Raw genomic sequence first — 21,817 nt, 5'->3', positions numbered from 1 at the left:
GCAAGCTTACATTAACCAGTCCTGAATCATCATTTCAGTTCTTTTGTCTAAAAGTTCGGTTCTCTCCTTATCTTTATGCTCTTTTTAAATCATGAGAAGGACATTTATTATTCACTGTTTTTATCCAAGTGCTTAGAATGGTGCTTTGGTAACAGAATTGTTGCTTTATCAAGATTTCTTGGTAATTTTTCCTTTAGTAACATTTCACTTATTGCTGATTTTCTTGGTAAGATATGGGTCGTTCTGCTGTGCTACTTGGTCAGCAGTATGTAAAAGGACATTATTTAAGCCACTACTAGAACCAGAAAAGTTAAGTATTTATTTCTGTGTTTACAGAGCTGTGCTTTTACATCCCGATCAATTTAATTTTATGATTATGGTAGATTAGTCTAAAGCTTAGCAGAGGCTATATTTGAAAACTCTCATGGACAGAGCAGAAAGCACTATTTGAATGTGTTGTATAAATGTGCATTTATGTAAACTAAACTCAGAGCTCAGAAATCTTTGTCATGGTTGATATGTTTGTACATATATAATCTCAGTGACAAGCAATAAAAAGAAGAGCTCTGTGACTCAGAGTAGTTGAAAAAGAAAGCTTTGGTTTAAAAAATGGTGTGTTCTATTTCCTTGGTGAGCTGGTAATTCAAACAACTTGAACACAATTTTCATACTAGTTCATAACTGTTCTCATAATGGTTAACTTGTTCAATAGCACCATGTCATATTTTGTAACAGTAAACTCATATGCAGTTAACATCTCCCTTCCTGATATTCACTCTTAATTCTATCATGTGAACAATCAACACATAAAACTGTTGCTCAGAATTTTTCTTGAAAATTAAATAAACATGAAAGATACACTAGTTAATTTTTTCCAGAAAAAAGAAAAAATACTTCAGGGAAGCAATAAAATGAAAACCAGTATCAAGTAATTAAAGTTACAACTCATACTGCTTTGACCAATCAGCTGTAAATAGCTATATTTGACAGAACTCAATTAGTATATCTTTAACAGACTGTATAATTACCATATCAATAATGCCAACACATCTCCACAACTACATTGATATTATTATACCAACTCATTACAACTGAAGTTAAAAGGTATCTTGATAAGTACTCTAATTCAAAGGCAAGTAGTTGACAAAAATAGATCTTGATAGTTACTATATAAAAATTTTGTTTTCTGGGGTACAGCATTGTGGTGTAGCAGGTAAGATCATCAACTGAGACACTAACATTCCATATGGGCACCTGTTTGTGTTCTGGCTGCCCTGCTTCCAATCCTGCTCCCTGCTAATGGTGTAGAAAAAGCAGAAGTTGACCCAAGTCCTTAAGTCCCTGCATCCATGTGGGAGACCCAGAAGAAGCTCCTGGTTTCAGACTGACCCAGCTCTGGTCATTGCAGCCATCAGGGGAGTGAAGCTGCAATATGGAAGATCTCTTTCTGTCTTTCCCTCTCTGAAACTCTGACTCTCAAATAGATAAATAATTTAAAAAGAAAATAAAACATGATAAACTGTTTCTTTAAAATTTCTTTTGTTTTATTACTAAACTAAATATTGTCATGTGGCTGGTTCAGGATGTGAATAAACCAGAAAAACAAGTACATTTCATCGATATGTTTAGTTATTGATAATATGGTATAAAATACTCACACCTGTGCATATTGCTAAATGTGAATACAAGGTTAATCATTTTCCACTGAGTTCCTGGATTTCAATTAAAATGTAGTCTTTTTCTTAACAAGTTATTTATTTGAAAGACCAAGTTACAGAGAGAGAGAGGGAGACACAGAAAAAGAGACAACTTTTATCCTCTGGTTCACGCTTCAAATGACCACCATGGCCCAAGTTGGATAGGGCCAAAGCCCAGAGCCTAGAACTCTATCTGGGTCTCCCATGTGGCTAGTAGGGGCCCAAGCATTTGTGCCTTCTGCTGCTGCTTTCCCAGGCATGTTAGCAGGAAGCTGGATAGGAAACAGAGCAGCCAGGACTTGAACCGACACTCCAATGGAATGCTGACTTTGTAAGTGGTGGCTTAACCTGGTGAATCACAATGCCATTAGTAAAATGTATTCATTTGATATTTATGAGACTGAAGTGCTGTGGATACAAAGCTGTATAAGTTCGGCTTCAGAAAGGATACACAATAGAACAAGTAAACAGGGGCCAGTGGGTTATGCTGCCTCCTGGAGTGCCAGCATCCCATAAGGGCCCCAGTTCAAGTCCTAGGTGATCCAGTTCTAATCCAGCTCCCTGTTAATGGCCTGGGGAAAGCAGCAGAAAATATCCGAAGTCCTTGGGTCCCTGCACCCTTGAGGGAGACCTAGAAGACGCTCCATGGCTCCTGGTTTTGGCCTGGCCCATCATTAGCCATTGTGGCCATATGGGGAGTGAACCAGCAGTTGGAAAATATCTCTCTCCCTCTCTCTCTCTCTTTTTCCTTCTCTCTGTCTGTAAGTCTGTTTTTAAATGATTAAAATAAATCTTTAAAAATGGAGAGAGAAAGAACAAGGAGACAATCTACAAACAAATGCTATAAGTCACTACTTTGAGAGGCGTGGGAAAACCCTGTGGGAGAACTATGAAGGGAGGAAATAATTTTGTAGGAAAGTCTTGGAAGGCATCATGGAAGAAGTGATAATTAGCTGAGTTTTGAGCCAGATAGGATTTTTCTAGGATAGCTAGGGAGGAAAAAGCCTTCTACGCAAGTGCAAAGGCATAACAATATAAACAGGGATAGTGTATTCAAGGAAGTCCAGTTCGTAGGGAATTTAGCTGGCACAAGTGGGGAAAACGGAGATGCTTTTGAGGTAGAAACACCATCACAGAGAGGTTACCTGGGTTGAAATTATGAGAGTATTGTAGGCATGGAAAGCCAAGACACCATGGAAAAGAAAAAAAAAAAAAGAAGAAGACCTAAATGAAAGATCTCTGTGAGTGAGATCCCAGTGGAAAGAACGGGGCCATCAAAGAAGGAAGTACCTTTCTCTGAAGGGAGGAGAGAACTTCCACTTTGACTATGACCCTGTCGGAATAAGATCAAAGTCAGCGAACTCTAAAGGCTTCCATAGCCCTGGCAACTCATGACTAGAGCCTAGGGAGATTACTGACGCCATGAACAGGAGTGTCAAATTGTTAAGTCAGCAACAGAAGTCACTGTGTACTTACACCCCATGTGGGATCTGTCCTTAATGTGTTATCTAATGTGCAGTGATGCTATAACTAGTACTGAAACAGTATTTTTACACTTTGTGTTTCTGTGTGGGCACAAACTGATGAGGTCTTTACTAATTATATACTGAATCGATCTTCTGTATATAAAGATAATTGGAAATGAAAAAAAAAACCCTGGTGTTAAATTGGAAATGGCATAGAAAATTAATTAATTTTAAAAAAAATATTATGTAGGATCTCTGTCTTTAATGTGCTGTACACTCTTATTTAATGCTATAACTAGTACTCCAACAGTATTTTTTTTTTACACTATGTGTTGCTATATGGGGGCAAACTGTTGAAATCGTTACCTAATATATACTAAACTGATCTTCTGTATATAAAGAGAATTGAAAATGAATCATGATGTGAATGGAAGGGGAGAGGGAGCAGGAAAGGGGAGGGTTGTGGGTGGGAGGGAAGTTTTGGGAGGGGGAAGCCATTGTAACCCATAAGCTGTACTTTAGAAATTTATATTCATTTAATAAAAGTTTAATTAAAAAAAGAAATTATGAAGGGCTACATATATCACAATAGAGAGTTTGGACTTGATACTGAGGCGATTGGGGAGTTACTACCATGAGAAGTTATTGTGCAGAACAATGATGACATCATCATTGTTCTAGAAAAATAACCCTGGGGCAAGTGTTTGGCACAATGATTAAGATTCCGCCTGGGATGCATGCATTCCACATTGAAGTGCATGCGTATGACTCCCCGCTCCACTCCCCATTCCAGCTTCTTGATAATGTGCACCCTGGGAAAAGCAGATGATGGCTCAAGTAGTTGAGTCCCTCTCACCCACGTGGGACCCTCAGATTGAGTTCTCAGCTCCTGGTTTCAGCCTGACCCAGGCCTGACTATTGCAGACATCAGAGGAGACAATGACCAGACGCAAGAACTCTCTCTCTCTCAGTCTCTGTCTCCCTGTCATTCAAATTCTTATTTTCAAAAAAGAAAAAATAACTCTTCCCAGTGTAGGGAGTTGTCTTGAGACATTATTAAACAGACAAAAGTCAGCAAATCCTTTACGAACTTGTTTAATAGAAAAAGAAAAAAAAAAACCAGGGGGTTAAATAAGACCATGATGATGGACATGGAATGGGTATTAAGAAACATGGATTTGGGGCAGGCGCTGTGGCATAGCGAGTAAAGCCTCTGCCGGTAGTGCCTGCATCCCATACGGGCTCTGGTTCTAGTCCCAGTTGCTCCACTTCCCATCCAGCTCTATGCTATGACCTGGAAGAGTAGTAAATGTCCCAGATCATTGAGCCCCTGCACCCGCGTGGGAGACCTGGGGAAGCTCCTGGCTCCTGGCTTCAGATCAGTTCAGCTCAGGCCATTGCAGCCAATTGGGGAGTGAATCAGCAGAGATGGAAGACCTCTCTCTCTCTCTCTGCTTCTGTCTTTCATAAATCTTAAAAAAAAAAAAAAGAAAGAAAGAAACATGGATAAATTTGGAATGATTCAGAAGCCCCCTTTGGACCTTGGATGTGGCAAGGAAGAGAAATGCAGAAGTAAAGATTAAGCCAAAATTCCTTTTTCGGGTACCTGGCTAGAAGGTTTTAAAATGAATATTGTAACAGACTTTTAAAGAGGTCAAGGAGTGGAAGCATAAATTATAATACACTGGTGACATTTTGATTGGAACTACCTCAGGGACATCTAAAATAGACAGTTAGAAGTACAAGGCAAGGACCCAGGATGAAATTGGGCTAGAGGTATGGATTTGGGAGTCATGAGCACACAGGTATTTTTAAAAGCATGCATGATAGCACTCAGGAAAGAGTAAAGGAGAGGGCAGGGAACAGGGAACCCTGGAGAACAATGTCAAAGCATGTGAGAAGGAGAGATAATGAAAACATGAAATGTCAATGTATTATACTTCAAATTTAAATTACCTAAAGAATATTTTGCAACTATTTAAATCTGCATTTTTCTTGTGAACTGAATTTTTGGCACATTACATTAGACAATTTGTTTAAAGTTGATTCTGAGTCTATAAAATGCAATTCTAGGATTTACTCAGTGACATGTACCAATGTCAATTTCCTGGCTTTGATATTATAACACTTTTGTAAGATGTTACCATTGAGGGAGGCTTGGTGAAGGGCACATAGGACTCCAGTTACAGTTCAATACTGTTAATACTATACACAGACTTTTGTCTTCCATTTTTAAAGCAGTTTGAGTTGATTTTCTATCATTTGTAATTGAATGAGAACTCATCAACATGGCATATCACTGTGACAAAATACAAATAAGTTGAAATATCTTCCCAATAATTTTGAGTGTGCTATGAAACAAAGGAAAACTATTATTTTACTGTTTTCTGACTGAATAGATGACTTGAAAGTAAAGAAGCAAAATTGTCTAAAACCTAGAAACAAAGTGGTCACAGTATTCAAAATAAGAGAGAAAAGGAACCAGTTTTTCTGTTCAGTACCAAATCATCCCTTGTAGTCTGGAGCTTATAATGTATCAGATTAAACAAATGGGGAGTAGGCCCCAAAGCCTGGGACTCACGGAGGATGTTAAGATCTGATCAGAGATTCCTCCATACAATTGAAGTCTCCTAAAGCCATTTCCTCCAGTAAGCTATGTACATGTAACCCCTAAAATTTCGTCATTATGAATTTTGTTGTGAATGTCTTTGGGGAGTTAATTTACAATATCCACAGGCTGATGTCTTCAAGGAAAATTTCAGTTTTTTTAAAAAAATGAAGTTGGGCCGGTGACGTGGTGTAGTGGGCTAAGTTTGCACTTGCAGTGCCGACATCCCATATGGGCACCGGTTCTAGTCCTTGCTGCTCCTCTTCCCATCCAGCTCTCTGCTTACAGCCTGGGAAAGCAGTAGAAGGTGGCCCAAGTGCTTGGGTCCCTGCACCCTCATGGAAGAGCCGGAAGGAGCTCCTTGCTCCAGGTTTCAGATTGGCTCAGCTCTGGCCCTTGCAGCCATTTGGGGAGTGAACCAGAGGATGGAAGAGCTTTCTCTCTGTCTCTCCCTTTCTCTATCTATAACTCTACCTCTCAAATAAATAAATAACATCTTTTTAAAAAAATGAAGTATCACAGGAGTATTGCAAAATAAAATAAAGGCACTTTCTGGAAAAAATTGTTTTAATAAAGGTTTCAAGGAATCCCCAGATCAAATTACAAACAACTTGAAGCCACAATAGGAGTAAATTTTTAAGCAAGTAAAAGGAAATAAGCCAAGTAAGTGACATTTAACATGAATAAAAAACTAAAGAATTTATAACAATTAAAAATTTTGAAGTTTTCACATTCACAACATAAAATAAGCATATATAAATTACTTAAGGAAATGAACAAAAAATAATAACCAAAATTGGAAAAAACAATCAAGTAGAATAGATATAAATGAAGTACAATCAGTGAAATCAAAAGCTAAACAAAGGATATAATCAACAGATTTAATAAAGCTGAAATTTTAAACTGTAAATTAAATTTTAAACTGTAAATTAAAAAAAGAGCTATAGAAATCATCCAAAATTTAGTTAATGGTGTGATAACATATTAAAACACTATCATGGAGGTCCACATGAGAAGATGGAGCATAAATCAAATCACATTGTCTAAATTAAAAAATACTTAGCCTGACAATTGATTTCTGAACAGCAGCTAAGAAGCCACAAGATTCTAAAATGATGTCTACAAAGTATTGATAAAAATGATAGTCAATAATCTTATTATTGAAATAAATAGGGATGAAAACAAACACAGCAGCACAATAAAATCAATGATAAGAAAAATATATTGAAGAGAGGTTGATGAAATAGAAAACTGAGGTACAATGATGAAAATCAATCAAGACAAAAGTTGCTTCCCTGAAAACCTTAATAATATTAAATTCTTTAAAGAAGAGGGAGAGGCTGGCGCCACGGCTCACTTGGTTAATCCTCCACCTGCGGCGCTGGCACCCCGGGTTCTAGTCCCAGTTGGGGTGCCAGATTCTGTCCCGGTTGCTCCTCTTCCAGTCCAGCTTTCTGCTGTGGCCCGGGAGTGCAGTGGAGGATGGCCCAGGTCCTTGAGCCCTGCACCAGCATGGGAGACCAGGAGGAAGAGCTTTGCTCCTGGCTTCGGATTGGCACAGTGGGCCGTAGTGGCCATGAACCAATGGAAAAAGTAAGACCCTTCTCTCTGTCTCTCTCTCTCTCTCACTGTCTAACTCTGCCTGTCAAAAAAAAAAAAAAAAAAGGCCTGCGCCGCGGCTCACTAGGCTAATCCTCCGCCTTGCGGCGCCGGCACACCGGGTTCTAGTCCCGGTCGGGGCACCGATCCTGTCCCGGTTGCCCCTCTTCCAGGCCAGCTCTCTGCTGTGGCCAGGGAGTGCAGTGGAGGATGGCCCAAGTCCTTGGGCCCTGCACCCCATGGGAGACCAGGAGAAGCACCTGGCTCCTGCCATCGGATCAGCGCGGTGCGCCGGCCGCAGCGCGCCTACAGCGGCGGCCATTGGAGGGTGAACCAATGGCAAAGGTAGACCTTTCTTTCTGTCTCTCTCTCACTGTCCACTCTGCCTGTCAAAAAAAAAAAAAAAAAAAAAAAGGAGAGGGAGAAATGAGGGAGGATACAAAAACTGTCATTGTGAATGAAAAAAGAAGCATAACTACAGATTTATAAAAACAGAGAATTAAGATAGGATACAATATTATGAAAAACTTTATAGAGATATATTTGAAACTTTGATAAAATTAGGAAAATTCAAGAAAAATATTAAATTACCAAAGCTAAGTAAATCAGAATGCAAATATGAATGGCCAAATGGTGTGATAGATAAATTTCGACAAACATTCAAAGAACAGACATTTCCATACTTAAACAAAACTGTCAGAAAGGGGAAAAAAAGTGGAATAATCCTTATGTCCTTTTATGAAAATAGCGTAACCATGACACCAAAACCAGAAAAGAATAGGACAAGAAAGAAAAGTTTCAAGCTAAATACACTTATAAACATAGAGGGATAATAATTTTGAACAATATATAAGTAAATTAAGTGCATCAATGTGTTAGTAAATACTTCAGTTTGAGCCAATTAGATTTCTTCCAGGAGTACAAGGACAATTCAACATCTACTAATATAGTTTAGCACTTAAAGAGGTTTTTAAAATCTTTTAGTCATGCAAAAAAATCATTTAATAAAATGAATAATCATTTGTGATAAAAGGAAAAATCTTAGCAACTTATGTGTCAAAAGTACTTTTAAAAAAATGATCAAGAACATCTTCTAAAAACTTAGAGCCTCCATAATAATCATGAAATTCTAAGAGCATTCCTCTCACAATCAAGAAAAAGACTCAGCAGCCAGTGCTGAGGTGTACTAGGTAAAGCTGCCGCCTTTGTAACCAGCATCCCATATGGACACGTGTTGAGTCTCAGCTGCTCCACTTCAAATTCAGCTCTCTGCTAATGCACTTGGGAAAGCAATGGAGGATGGCCCAAGTGTTTGGGCCCCTGTACCCATGTGGGAGACCCAGAAGAAGCTCCTGCTCCAGGCTTCAGTTCAGCACAGCTCTGGCCATTGCGGCCATTTGGGGAGTGAACCAGCAGATGGAAGACCTCTCTCTGCCTGAGAGTCTTTTTCTGTAACTGTGACTTTTAAATAAATAAAAGAAGTCATTAAAAAGAGAAAAAAAGAGAAAGAATTGAATGACAAAATGAAAAAACAGTAATCCTATTGTCTATACAAATCCTCAAAATATTTCACAAATTATTAGAATTAAAGTTTTTTAAAATTTTTTTTTATTTATTTGACAGGTAGAGTTACAGAAAGTGAGAGAGAGAGACAGAGAGAAAGGTCTTCCTTTTTCTGTTGGTTCACCCTCCAAATGGCTGCCACGGCCGATGCTGCACTGATCCAAAGCCAGGAGCCAGGTGCTTCCTCCTGGTCTCCCATGCGGGTGCAGGACCCAAGAACTTGGGCCATCCTCCACTGCCCTCCCAGACCACAGCAGAGAGCTGGACTGGAAGAGGAACAACCGGAACAGAATCTGGCGCCCAACCAGGACTAGAACCCGGGGTGCCAGCGCTGCAGGCAGAGGATTAGCCTAGTGAGCCATGGCGCCAGCTATAACAATAGACTTTTAAAAGTGAAATTTAGCATGTTTCTTTGTGGTTCAAAGCAGCTTGACACAGATCAGTAGGAAAAATTGGTGAGTACACAAAGCATATCTGACAGCGGCTAAAGCCAGAAAGCGTGCCATGGCTAAGATACTGAAGAAGAGAGAGCCTTGGAAGGATGAGCAGAGTTCAGTTGCTTTTCTCCTCAGGGCTTTTGCCCAATCTGCATGCAGGCAACATGCTAATAATCTGGGCTTGTCCAGGAAAAATGGTATTGTTGGCAAATTGAAAAACATACCTACAATATCATCAGCCACTCCAACCCTAGATAATTATTGCAGAAAGAAGCAAAAATTCGTGTTCACACAAAGCTTGAATATGGTTATCCATGGTAGCTTTATACATGATAGCCCCAAACTAGAAACAACCCAATGTTCTTCAGTAGGCGACTGGTTAAAATAACTCTGGTACACCAATACCATGGACTATTACTAAGGAATTACTAAAACACAAAGCAACTTGGTTGAATTTCAAGGCAGTATGATAAGTGAAAGAAACCATAAATAAGAGTATATATTGTATGTTGCCATCTATACAAAAGATTTTGGGAACTATGAAGTCATCATTACTGATCTAAAGTAGGTCAGTGAGGCAGGTTTTGGGGGCAGCTATTAAGCTGTTGCTTAGAATGCCCACATCCCATATCAAAGTGCCTATGTTCTAGTCCTGGTTCCACTTCCGATTTCAGCTTCCTGCTAATGAGCACCCTAAGAGACAGCATGTGATGGCACACTGACACTCAAATGGGAGATCCAGATTGAGTTCCAGGCTCCTGGCTTCAGTTTGGCCCAGCCCGCACTGCTGTGGGCATTTGGGGAGTGAAGCATCAGATAGGAGATCTTTTTTTTTCTGTCACGGTCTGGCTAGCTTTCTGTCTTTCAAAAAATTAGAACATGATTAAGTGAAGTAGATCAGTGGTTTTCTTGAGGATGGAAATAGTAGGTAGGGGAGAGTACAGTTGCAAAGGGGCAAAAGAAAACTTGGGAGCGATGGATTTGTTCATTGTCTTCATTGTAGTGGTGGTTTAATGGAACATAAGTATGTGAAAACATCAAATTATATACTTCAAACATTTACGGTTTATTGCATGTCAATTATGTCTCAACAAAGTTATTAAAAGATAGAGAAAACGTATTTAAGTTATATCTATGTGCTTTTTGAACACTTTCTTAGGTGTGCTATACTTCAATAAAAAGTTCACTTTAAAAATAATTTAGGGTAATCTCCTTGAAACTAAGCATAGTTATCTAATTTTAAAGCCAAATATGACTCACATTTTAAACATGTATGACAGGTTCTCTCAATAAACTTTAATATGCTACAAAGTGGTGTATATTTAGCTAGTTGGTGCATTTGAATTAAATTCTTACTTTTACACCATAATCTAGAATGGCATTTTATTTGAAATACAAAATAGATGACAATGAAAATTTACCACATATCCCCATAAACTGACATTCTGTATAATGGTCATCTATTCATTCATCCTTAAAAGTGAATATGTGGCTCTTGTTCCTCTTTCATAGTGTTTCTCTGAACCACTCTTTCTATGTGTAGAAGGTTTAAAACATACATAGTATTTTGTGACATTTCCCTTTGGAAGTGAATTTGCTTTTTATTCATGTAAAATTCAGTGGGAAGTGAGCATTGGTTGAAAGTTCAAAAATCTACAATCTGCGCACTTGCTGTGGTTTGAATATCATTTGTCCCCTCCAAAACTCATGTTGAAATTTAATCCCCATTATGAGATAGTAAGAGCTGAGACCAGTTGGGTGATTTTAAGGTGATTAGGGCCCTGCTCTCAAGAATGAATTAATCCATTCATGCTATTAAGGGATAAGTGGGCTATCTTGAAAGTGAGTCTCTCCTAAAAGATAGATTGGTTGGATAGTTCTCCCATTCTCTGTCTCTCACCTCATGATGCCTTGTGCCACTTCATAACTGCAAGCAAGAAAATCCTCAGCAGATGTACCTCCTCGATCTTGGACTAGAACTGTGAGTAAAATAAATCTCTTTTCTTTCCTCAATTGGTGATCTTGTGCTCGTAGCAACAGAAAATGGACTACGACATCATTTCTTTATTAAAATTCATTTATTCTAAATGTGCAAATTTCATTTTTATTTTACTTGATTTTAAAAGCCTCTGGTATTTTGACTAGGAAAAAATTAGAACTACATTTCTAATGCAGGGATTCTCTATTGTCTTACCAACTACAATATGCCTTGATGCACTTCTACATGTTGACACCTCGGGATAGCACCACTTCCTCCATTCATGGCAGTTTATCAGTATGAAGTGAATCAAGTACTGATTGTATAAGGATAATCTCCAATTCTCACCACCATATCAGAAAAAGAAATACATGCAGATAATTTGGTACTTTTAAAGACCCTCATAATTTGCATAAATCAACAGACACATGTGAACCACTGTTGTGTGCTAACAGGAATGTTGTAAGAACCCATCCTAAGGTGAATCTTGTTCTTTAAAGTATCTCAATTTTGTGCCAAGAAAAATATACTTCAGTCATTTTTTAATGTATTGACTCTTTTACCGCTTCTCTTCTCTTCCCTTCTCTTCCTATTACTTTCCTTTGCCTTTTCTTTCCTTTCCTTTCCCATCCATTCCTGAGTAATACAGCCTTGAAGGCATTAGTTGGGGTGGCATGAGAGAGCCATCCAACTTAGTGAATTGTGGGGAAACTGCTGTGGCCACGATCTGGGTATAGGAATGCAACCTTAGGGAGAAAAGCATCTGCACAGAAAGGCGCCCTAGCTTGGAAAGCCCAAGAGCAAGCAGGAGGAGCAAACATCCACTTGAATTAGAGAGTGAGTAAGGAGGGTAACCCCATGCGAGGGCTCGTGGCTCCCCACTGGTGTCAACTCAAGGCAAGGTGAGGAAGGCATTGCATTATAGGATGGCCTGCCCTTCATCATGGAGTATCAGAGTCTGAGCAAAGCCTGAGAAAGTCATCCATGGAGGAATAGGGAAAAGCTGGCATGGGTTCTGAGCAGAGCAAACGGTGTACTGCAGAGAAGACAGACCAAAGTAAGGAGCTGCCAGAGATGTAAACACATGGTGGAAAGCGTGTTCCAAAGAAGGGAGAGACCTGGCACCGGGAAGTCAGAGAGCCAGAGCCTCGGTGGTGTGAGAAAGGCATGCCATTCAAATGTTACTAACTTTGGATAAAGAGTTTTCAGAGCACAGCCTCGTCATTTCACTTCTGTATTGTCTATGGCTGCTTTCAAAATGCTACAATGGCAGAGTTGAAAGTAAGGACATAAACCATCTGTGCTGAAAAACTTAAATATTTAACTATTTGGCCCTTCACAGAAAAAGTTTTCCGACCTCTGTCGTAATGTTTTGGTAGCAAAAATTCTGCTGGCTTCATAAAACAAGTTAGGAAATATTCTCTATTTTTATTCTGCGAAAGAGTTTTTGCAAGAGCGATGCTATTTTTTCCTTAAGTGTTTGATTCATTGGTGAAGCCATCTGGATCAAAAGATTTCAATGTGATAAGCTTTAGAGTAATAAAATTAATTCCTTAAATCCAGAATTTTTCAAAGTGTAGTCCTGGTAGCCCCAAGGGTCCCTAAAATCCTTCCAAATGTTTCAGGATAATCTCATGTTATTTTTGTCATTGATTTCTAGTTTATTTTCACTGTAGCTAGATAATACACTTCAAGTGATTTCAATCCCTTCAAATATATTGAAGTTTATTTTAATGTCCAGTGCATGACAAATTTTGGTATATATTTCATTTGCACTTGAAAAATATGTTTACTCTGTCATTATTGTGTTCAGTTATCTATATAAATAAGCAATGTCAGGTTTTCTACTTATATTCATACTTTTAGAAGATCTGTATCATTGCTTGTTTTTTGTCTATTTGTTTTCTTAGTTATTGATGCAGATATGATAAACTTTCTCACCAATATTTGAACGGATTTCTTTTTTTTTTTTTTTTTGTTCTTTGAATGTTTGTCAATGTATTTTGAAGTTATGCTTAAGTAAACAAAGAGAATCGTTTTATTTTCCTGGTAGATGTAGTCTTTTGTTCTTTACGACATGTTTTTGTTTATTTCAAGTAAGTCTTCTTGACTTAATGTCTACACTGTTTGCTATGAATATATAGCTATGTCAGCTTTCTTTGGGGTTATGTTCGCCTAGTCTGTCTTATTCCATTGTTTTAGATTAAATGCTTGGTGTTCTTCAGGCTTGTCTCTGGCAAACAGTATACAATTTTTAATCAGGTTTGACTGTTTTTCTATTTAACTGGCATATTTTTCATTTATATTTAATATAGCTATTAACATGACTGGGTTTATATTCTCTTACTCATTTAACCTCGTTATGTTGCATTTTAAATCCTTTCCCTTATTGGATTAACCAGGAATATTTTTATTATACCATGGTTCCCTTCATTTGTTTGTTAATTATACATTCTTTTCATATTCTTGTTGTTTTGCCCTTGAATAGAGGGGAAAAAACTTTTCTTAAAAGGTCTGAGAGTAAATACTTTAGATTATAGGTACCATAATGTCATAACTCTGCCATAATACTGTGAAAGGATATAGATAGATAATGAGCAAATGAATGGATGTGGCTGTATGACAATATAACTTTATTTAAAAACCTGGTGATTGGCCCAAGTGTTGCAGTTTGCCAATCCCTGTCCTAGAAAATACCATAAATAAACTTGACTTATTAAAGTGTAAAATGAGTTAGACCACTCTTTTCTCAAACAATAGTGGTAACATAAAACAATTTATATCCATTTAACATTCTCTTTCTGTCATTATTATTTTGTACTTTAATTCTCTATTCATATTTTCACCTCTTTTTGTAGAAATAATTATAGATTTACATTAATTTGCAAAGAGAGGTATAGGGGTCACACATATCTTTTGTGTATACCCCCACCAATTTGATATCTTGCATGTAGTACAGTATTGAAACTGAGAAAATGGCATGAGTGCCATACACGGAGCTTATTCGGATTTCACATTCATTTACATGTGTGTATGTGGATGTGTGTACTTCTGTGTCGTTTTACCACATCGATAGCTTTGTAGAACCATCATCACTATCAAGATACATGACTGTTCTATCACCACACACTAACTTTGCGCTACTCCTAGATTGTTACACTCATTTCCACACATCAATCCCAATCCATCATCCCTGGAAACCACTAATGTTTTCTTCATTGCTTTATCATTGTACATTCAAGAATGTTATCAGAGGCAAGCATGCAGCAGAGCAGGGTAAGACTGGAGTTACTCATAAAGAAGCATGTGTGAAGGTATAAGTGAATATGAGAATTAAAGAAACTGATTAAGGTACAGAGAAAGAGCATAAAAATATCATTTTCTATCTTTCTATTTCTCTCTCACATTTAAATGTAAAAATTCCTTGAGCATTTTGTTCCACACCTGCCTTCTCAACCTTAGGCTGAGGCTAGTAGCCACCACAAACGTGTTTCTTTAATATTTGCTTTAGAATTTAACTTTGAGGGGTAGGTACTGTTAAGCCAGTGCTTTGGATGCCTGCATCCCATATCGGAATGTTGGTTGGAGTCCCAGCTCCTCTCTTTTCTTTTTTCTTTTTTTTTGACAGGCAGAGTGAACAGTGAGAGAGAGAGACAGAGAGAAAGGTCTTCCTTTGCCGTTGGTTCACCCTCCAATGGCCGCTGCCGGCACGCTGCGGCCTGCGCACCGCACTGATCCGAAGCTGATCCGAAGGCAGGAGCCAGGTGCTTATCCTGGTCTCTCATGCGGGTGCAGGGCCCAAGCACTTGGGCCATCCTCCACTGCACTCCCGGGCCATAGCAGAGAGCTGGACTGGAAGAGGGGCAACCGGGACAGAATCCGGTGCCCCGACCGGGACTAGAACCCCGTGTGCCGGCACCACTAGGCGGAGGATTAGCCTAGTGAGCCGCGGTGCCAGCCTCCTCTGTTTTCAATTGAGCTTCCTGTCAGTGCATCCTGGGAAGCAGCAGATGGTGGCTCAAACACTTGAATCCCTGTCACCCATGTGTGAGATCTGGATTGAGTTTCAAGATCCTGGCTTTTGCTTAGCTTAGCCTTGGCTGTTATAAGCATTTGGGGCATGAACCACTGGATGAAAGATCTCTCTCTCCCTCTCTCTCGCTGTGTCTCTGTATCTATCTCTATATCTAACTCTGTCTCACTGTGGCTCTTCCTTTCAAATAAATAAAACTAAATAAGTAAATACTTTTTTCTGAGAAAAAGAATGGTATCAAATGGAATCCTTGAGATCCATCTGAGTTGTTGCATGTACCAATAATGTGTTACTTCTCATTGCTGGTAGTAACCCATGGTGTGTATATGCAAGAGTTTGCTTAACTATTCACCTAATAGGGAACATTTTGGTTGTTTCCAATTTAGGGCTATTATGAGTAAAGCTGTCATGAACATTCTTTAATACGTTTTTGTGTATATACAAGTTTTTGTTTCTCTGGGATAAACTGAGGAATGCAGTTGCTAGATTGTATGAGTTGCATATTTAATATTTTAATAAGCTGTCAAACTGTCAGAATTACTGTACCACTTTACATTCCCAACAGTGCTACATCCTCAGAAACACTTTGTGTTGTCACTGTTTCTTTATTATTATTATTACTATTATAGCCATTCTGAGAGGTGCAAAATGATCTCATGGTGGTTTTAATTTAAACTCCCCAAAAAGCTGATAATGTTGAATATCACTCTATGCGCCTACTTGACATCTGTATTCCTCTTCCAGTGAATCCATCTGGGCCTAGAGTTTTCCCTTTGATGTGCCTTTAATCATAAATTTATTGTCTTTAAGAGTTTTTCTACTATTTATGCTTTTTATATCATCTTGATTGAATTTTGGTAGTTTGTGATTTTCAAAAGTTTGATAATTTTCTTTTGAGTTGTCAAAGGTATATGTGTATAGCTGTTTACAGTGTTTCCTTAGAGTGTTTTACAACTTCTTGTTCTGTAGTGATACCTCATGTTCATTCTTGATATTGGTGTTTTCCAACTTCCCTTTTATTTATCTTTTTCAATCATGTTAGAGTTTTATAAATGCTATTTTTTAAATAAACCAGCCACTTCTTTTGTTGATTTTCTCTTTAGTTTTACTGTTTTTCTATTTAATTTATTTCTGATTTTAACTTTACTCTTTTTATTTATGCTTGTTTTATACTTAATTCCCTCTTGTTTTTCTAATTTCTTGAGGTAGAAACTTACTTTAATTATTGATTTGTGATTTTTCATTTTTCCAGTGCAAGAATTATTGCTGTAAATATAGGCACTCAGCATTATCTTACTTGAGTTTTAAATGTTTTGATATGCTATATTTTTATTTTACTCAATTCAAAATATCCTTTTAAATTTCCACAAGACTTCTTTGATTCTTGTATTATTTAGAACTGAGTTTTAACTTATTTCAAGATTTCCCTATTGTCTTTCTGTAACAGATACCTATTCAATTCTGTTATGATCATAGAATATGATCTGAATGATTCCAATTCTTTTAAATGTGTGGAGATCTGTCTATGACTCAAGCATGTTCTAGTGTGGCAGAAAACTTTTTAATGCTTGAGGATAATCTGGATCCTGCTGTTACTTGGCAGAGGGTACCGTAAATATCAATTAGACCATGTCACTTGATGGTGTTATTCAGTTCTTCTGTATCTTTGCTGGTACTTTTCATCTATTTGTTCTATCAAATTTGTAAAAAAAGTTTTCAAATCATAAATTATTATTTTAAAAAATTTCTTCTTTCAGCTTTATCAGTTTTGCTTATTGTATTTTGAAGTTCTGTTGTTTCGTGCATTCACATTTAGAATTGCTCCATTTTATGATGGATTAATCCTTTTAGTGTTTCAGACCTTTTTGTTTCTTGCCCTCCTGCTTTGTACAGGTCATAAACTTGGTAAATGCTTAAAAGGCAGAACTGGCATGATGTCAACCTCAGTTCAGTGTAACTCCTTTCACTGAGTTCTTACTGGCTGTTCAAAGAAGCCCTGAGATTCTATTTTGGTCTCTCTTGACCCATTAGATTGCCAAAAGGTTTACACATTTCTCTGTCTCTTGGCAACAGCCCTATGTTGTGGCTTTGTCAGAATAGCAGACTAAAAATAAGCAAATGCCATAACATTCTCAGTCAGTACTCTGGGCAGCATTTTCTCTGTTGTATCTCAAGTACTTTTTGCTCCACAATTGTTTGATGCTTCCAAATATATTTTTAAGTGTTGTATTCTGATTGCTTTTAGTGGGAAGACTGGTCAACCTCAAGCTTATAACTTGTTTCATTTTTATATAGTTTTAAAGAGGTCAATGGTTATTATCATTTCCTGAAATTTGTACATCATTCTTTCTTAAGAACTTTTATGCCAAACTATTTTAATATGTGCATGACACTAACATTTATTAGCAATATGTTTCAAATATTTTGTAAGGACAAATACGTTACAATTTTCTAGCTTTCTCAGTTTTAATCACTTCATTCATATCAAAAGAAAATTTTAAGTATAGTTTTTAGAAAGGAAATGGACTATTTCTCCCAGCTGTTGTCATCAGTTATGTATGTATATCAAGTATCACTGGAAGAATACATAGTGAGTAGTTATAACATAAGTCCTGCTTAGATTTGGGCCATTAACCATACACTGAACTAATGAACCTAATTGCAGAGTTATAAAGTGATATAAATTTCATAGAACCTAATATATCATGGATTTATGTTTGGTGACAGTTCTGAAATGAATTTGTTCAATGGGAAGAGATTCTAGCAGTGTCGATCTCCCCTCCCAAGCCCCCCATTACCTTTAATTATGATGAAATATTAGAAAATGAGAAGGTTAATATGAATTATTTTGCAGTTGAGGAGCGTGCCACTGAATAGCCAAAAGGCAAAAAGTTAAAAGTGAGTACAAATTAAATAAAAAGGCTGATAAAAATAAAGAATGAGAATGTAACACTTTATCCATTTTAGTATTTTTTTGTTCTAGTACTATTGGTTGAACTCTGTAATTAACACACAATTATTCTTAGGTGTTCAAATTTTAACTGAAAAGTGATCCCTGTTAAATATAAGAGTGGGAATAAGAGAGGGAGGAGATGTACAATTTGGGACATGCTCAATCTGACTTGCACCAAATGGTGGAGTTAGAAACATGCCAGGGGATTCCAATTCAATCGCATCAAGGTGCCAATGCCATCTCACTAGTCCAAGTGATCAATTTCAGTTCACAATTGATCACACTGATAGGTCTAAGAGTCAAAGGGATCACACAAACAAGACAAGTGTCTGCTAATACTAACTGATAGAATCAAAAAGGGAGAGAACGATCCATCATGGGAAGCGGGATACACAGCAGACTCATAGAATGGCAGATGTCGTAAATAGCACTCTGGCCTCAGAATCAGCCCTTAAGGCATTCGGATCTGGCTGAAGAGCCCATGAGAGTATTTTAGGCATGGAAAGCCAAGACACTCTGGCAAAGAAAAAAAAAGAAGAAAAAAAGAAAAAGAAAAAAGAAAAGAAAACCTAAATGAAAGGTCTCTGCAAGTGAGATCCCAGTGGAAAGAACGAGGTCATCAAAGAAGGAGGTACCTTTCTCTGAAGGAAGGAGAGAACTTCCACTTTGACTATGACCCTGTTGGAATAAGATCGAAATCGGCAAACTCAAAAGGCTTCCATAGCTGTGGCAACTCATGACTAGAGCCTAGGGAGATTACTGATGCCATAAACAAGAGTGTCAAATTGTTAAGTCAACAACAGGAGTCACTGTATACTTACTTCTCATGTGGGATCTCTGTCCTTAATGTGTTGTCCAATGTGAAGTAATGCTATAACTAGTACTGAAACAGTATTTTTCACTTTGTGTTTCTGTGTGGGTGCAAACTGATGCAATCTTTACTTAATATACTAAATTGATCTTCTGTATATAAAGATAATTGAAAATGAATCTTGATGTGAATGGAATGGGAGAGGGAGCAGGAGATGGTAGGGGTGTGAGTGGGAGGGAAATTATGGGCGGGGGAAGCCATTGTAATCCATAAACTGTACTTTGGAAATTTATATTTACTAAATAAAAAAAAGAAAATAAAGAATGAATGAGTAGCCCAGGAATCAAGTAACAAAGATTCGTCCCCAACCTTAGCATATTTACTTTCTTGCAAAGATTTAATTTTCTTGCATGAATGTCAAGTATAAAATTTGACCTTTTCTATCTTGTTCTACTTGAATTACAGAGAAGTGAGTATAGAGCAAAATCTATTCAATAATTGTCCTGAAACTAATGTAAACTTTTTAATTTATATTGTCTCCTATATTTATCCTCTCCACTAATTTTCTAAAAAATTTATCCCTCCTGGTGTCTGTCTGGAAAAGTAGAAGAGAAACCACCCCCTGCACCTACCATAGCCACCAAACCTGTTAGAACTGGACCAATCAAACCTCAGGCCATCAAAACAGAAGAAACAAAATCTTAAAAACTGTGCTATATTGCAGGGGTTGGGAAGGGTTGGGGGGAGAATGAAGTCAGATAATGCCAGCAGCCAACGGGGTAAAATGGTCTGTGACATTATCCTGTCCAGAGTTTAGAGATACACAAGGAACATAGGAGCAATTTACACTGACACACAGCTGCTGCACCAGTAGAACTGAGTCTTTGCAAGCTTGTACCTTCTATATAACATGTGCTCTGTTGATGGCCGTGTATCTTCAGTTGAATAACACCGATGAAGATGACATGGAGGATGGAGAAGCTGTAGTGTCTCCATCTGACAAGACAAAAAGTGATGATGATATTATGGATCCAATAAGTAAATTCATGGAAAGAAAAAAAATAAAAGAAAGTGAGGAAAGGAGGTGCTCCTGAAAACCAATCTTTCTGGACGGCAGAGCCCAAGTTTCAAGCTTTCGTTGTCCAGTGGAACAAAGACTAACCTCACCAGCCAGTCATCTGCGGCAAGTCTGCCTGGGTCTCCGGGGTCACCTGGGTCCCCAGGATCTCCAGGCTCTCCTGGATCCGTCCCTAAAAATACATCTCAGACGGCAGCTATTACTACAAAGGAAGGACTTGTGGGTTTGGTAGATTATCCTGACGACGATGAAGATGATGATGAGGATGAAGACAAGGAAGACACGCTACCATTGTCAAAGAAAGCAAAATTTGAGTCATAATCAGCAACTGCCTTTGATCGGCACCTGTTGAAAAAACTGGTTCTCCAGCCCTCCCCCCTACGAAATCCATGACAAAGTGCAGCGGTCTCTTGTAAATGACTGACTCAAACACTTGACTTCTGCTCATCAAGTGCCAATACAATGGAGCAGCAGGAGGAGGGGACATCAACACACGTAGGAGAAAGACTTGAAGCCTTTGAGCTCTCCAGCTTGGACCGCACATTGCCCTTTTCTCAGGGAAGGAAATGGAAACAAAAAGCCAACAGAGCAGGGGTTTTGTAAGTGGAACTCTGGATTGACTGGTCAGTTGCCTCAATCAGAATATGCTTTCTTGGACCATGTTTAAGACTCAGAGAATGGGCTTTTCTGCCATGATTCTTCACGAGTTAAGAATGCCAGCAGTTTCTTTGTATAAAGAGACCTGCCTTTAAAATCACACATTCTGAACATTTTAGTCAAGCTACAACAGGTTTGGAAAACCTCTGTGGGGGAGGGGTGGATATAACGTTTCCTCTTTTTTATCTGTTCCCTTTGCCCTTCAAACTGCAGATTTTTTTTAAGTGGGGATTTGTCCCTACTTGATTAAAGATTGAGTGGAATTCTAAAAAAAAAAAAATTATCTTATAGCAAGAAATTCTGATCGTATCATTAAAATCTTAAGTGATTAGTTCTGCTTTCTATTATAAATACATAATATACATTCTTTATGTCATCCATTATAATATTCAAAATTTATTATATACTTATGACATAAGCACATATTATTTATCTAAATGTAGAATTTCAATTTTACGTCTGTTAAAACAACTTCAGGAAATTTAAGCTAAATCTTCCCATAGCAGTTTTTTTTTGTGACAGAACTATTATAGGAAAATAAACAATGTCATTGATGAAAGGAATGTCAAGCGGCTTTTGAATTGACTAAACAATAACTGATGTCCTCAAGGATTCTAGCGTATTATGACCCTGCCTTGCCAATCTGTTTAGCCACTGACGCTTCACCATATGGGGTCAGAGCGGTGATTTCTCGCATAATGCCAAATGACCTAGAAAAGCCTGTAGCATTTGCATTGTGAACACTTGCTAAAGAATTAGTCACAGATGGGAAGATTTTACCTTATATTTTTGTACATTTTTCACTAAATTACTGAATATCATATATACACACACACATACACACACATACATACATACATACACACACACATACTACTTTGGCCTTAATGGGAAAAATCCATGGTGCTGAAACTAACTTCTGTTGAGGTTTTTTTTT

The 21,817-nt window shown here is 37.8% G+C and overlaps 1 pseudogene; it reads left to right on the top strand.

Annotated features, from left to right (window-relative positions):
* Nucleotides 1-20,068: 20,068 nt before the first annotated feature.
* LOC133752567 (serine/threonine-protein phosphatase 4 regulatory subunit 3A-like) lies at nucleotides 20,069-20,611 on the top strand (annotated as a pseudogene).
* The last annotated feature ends 1,206 nt before the right edge of the window (nucleotides 20,612-21,817 follow it).

The sequence above is a fragment of the Lepus europaeus genome, chromosome X (genome assembly GCF_033115175.1).
Source record: "Lepus europaeus isolate LE1 chromosome X, mLepTim1.pri, whole genome shotgun sequence".
NCBI lineage: Eukaryota > Metazoa > Chordata > Mammalia > Lagomorpha > Leporidae > Lepus > Lepus europaeus.
This window is presented reverse-complemented; position numbering and strand designations above follow the sequence as displayed.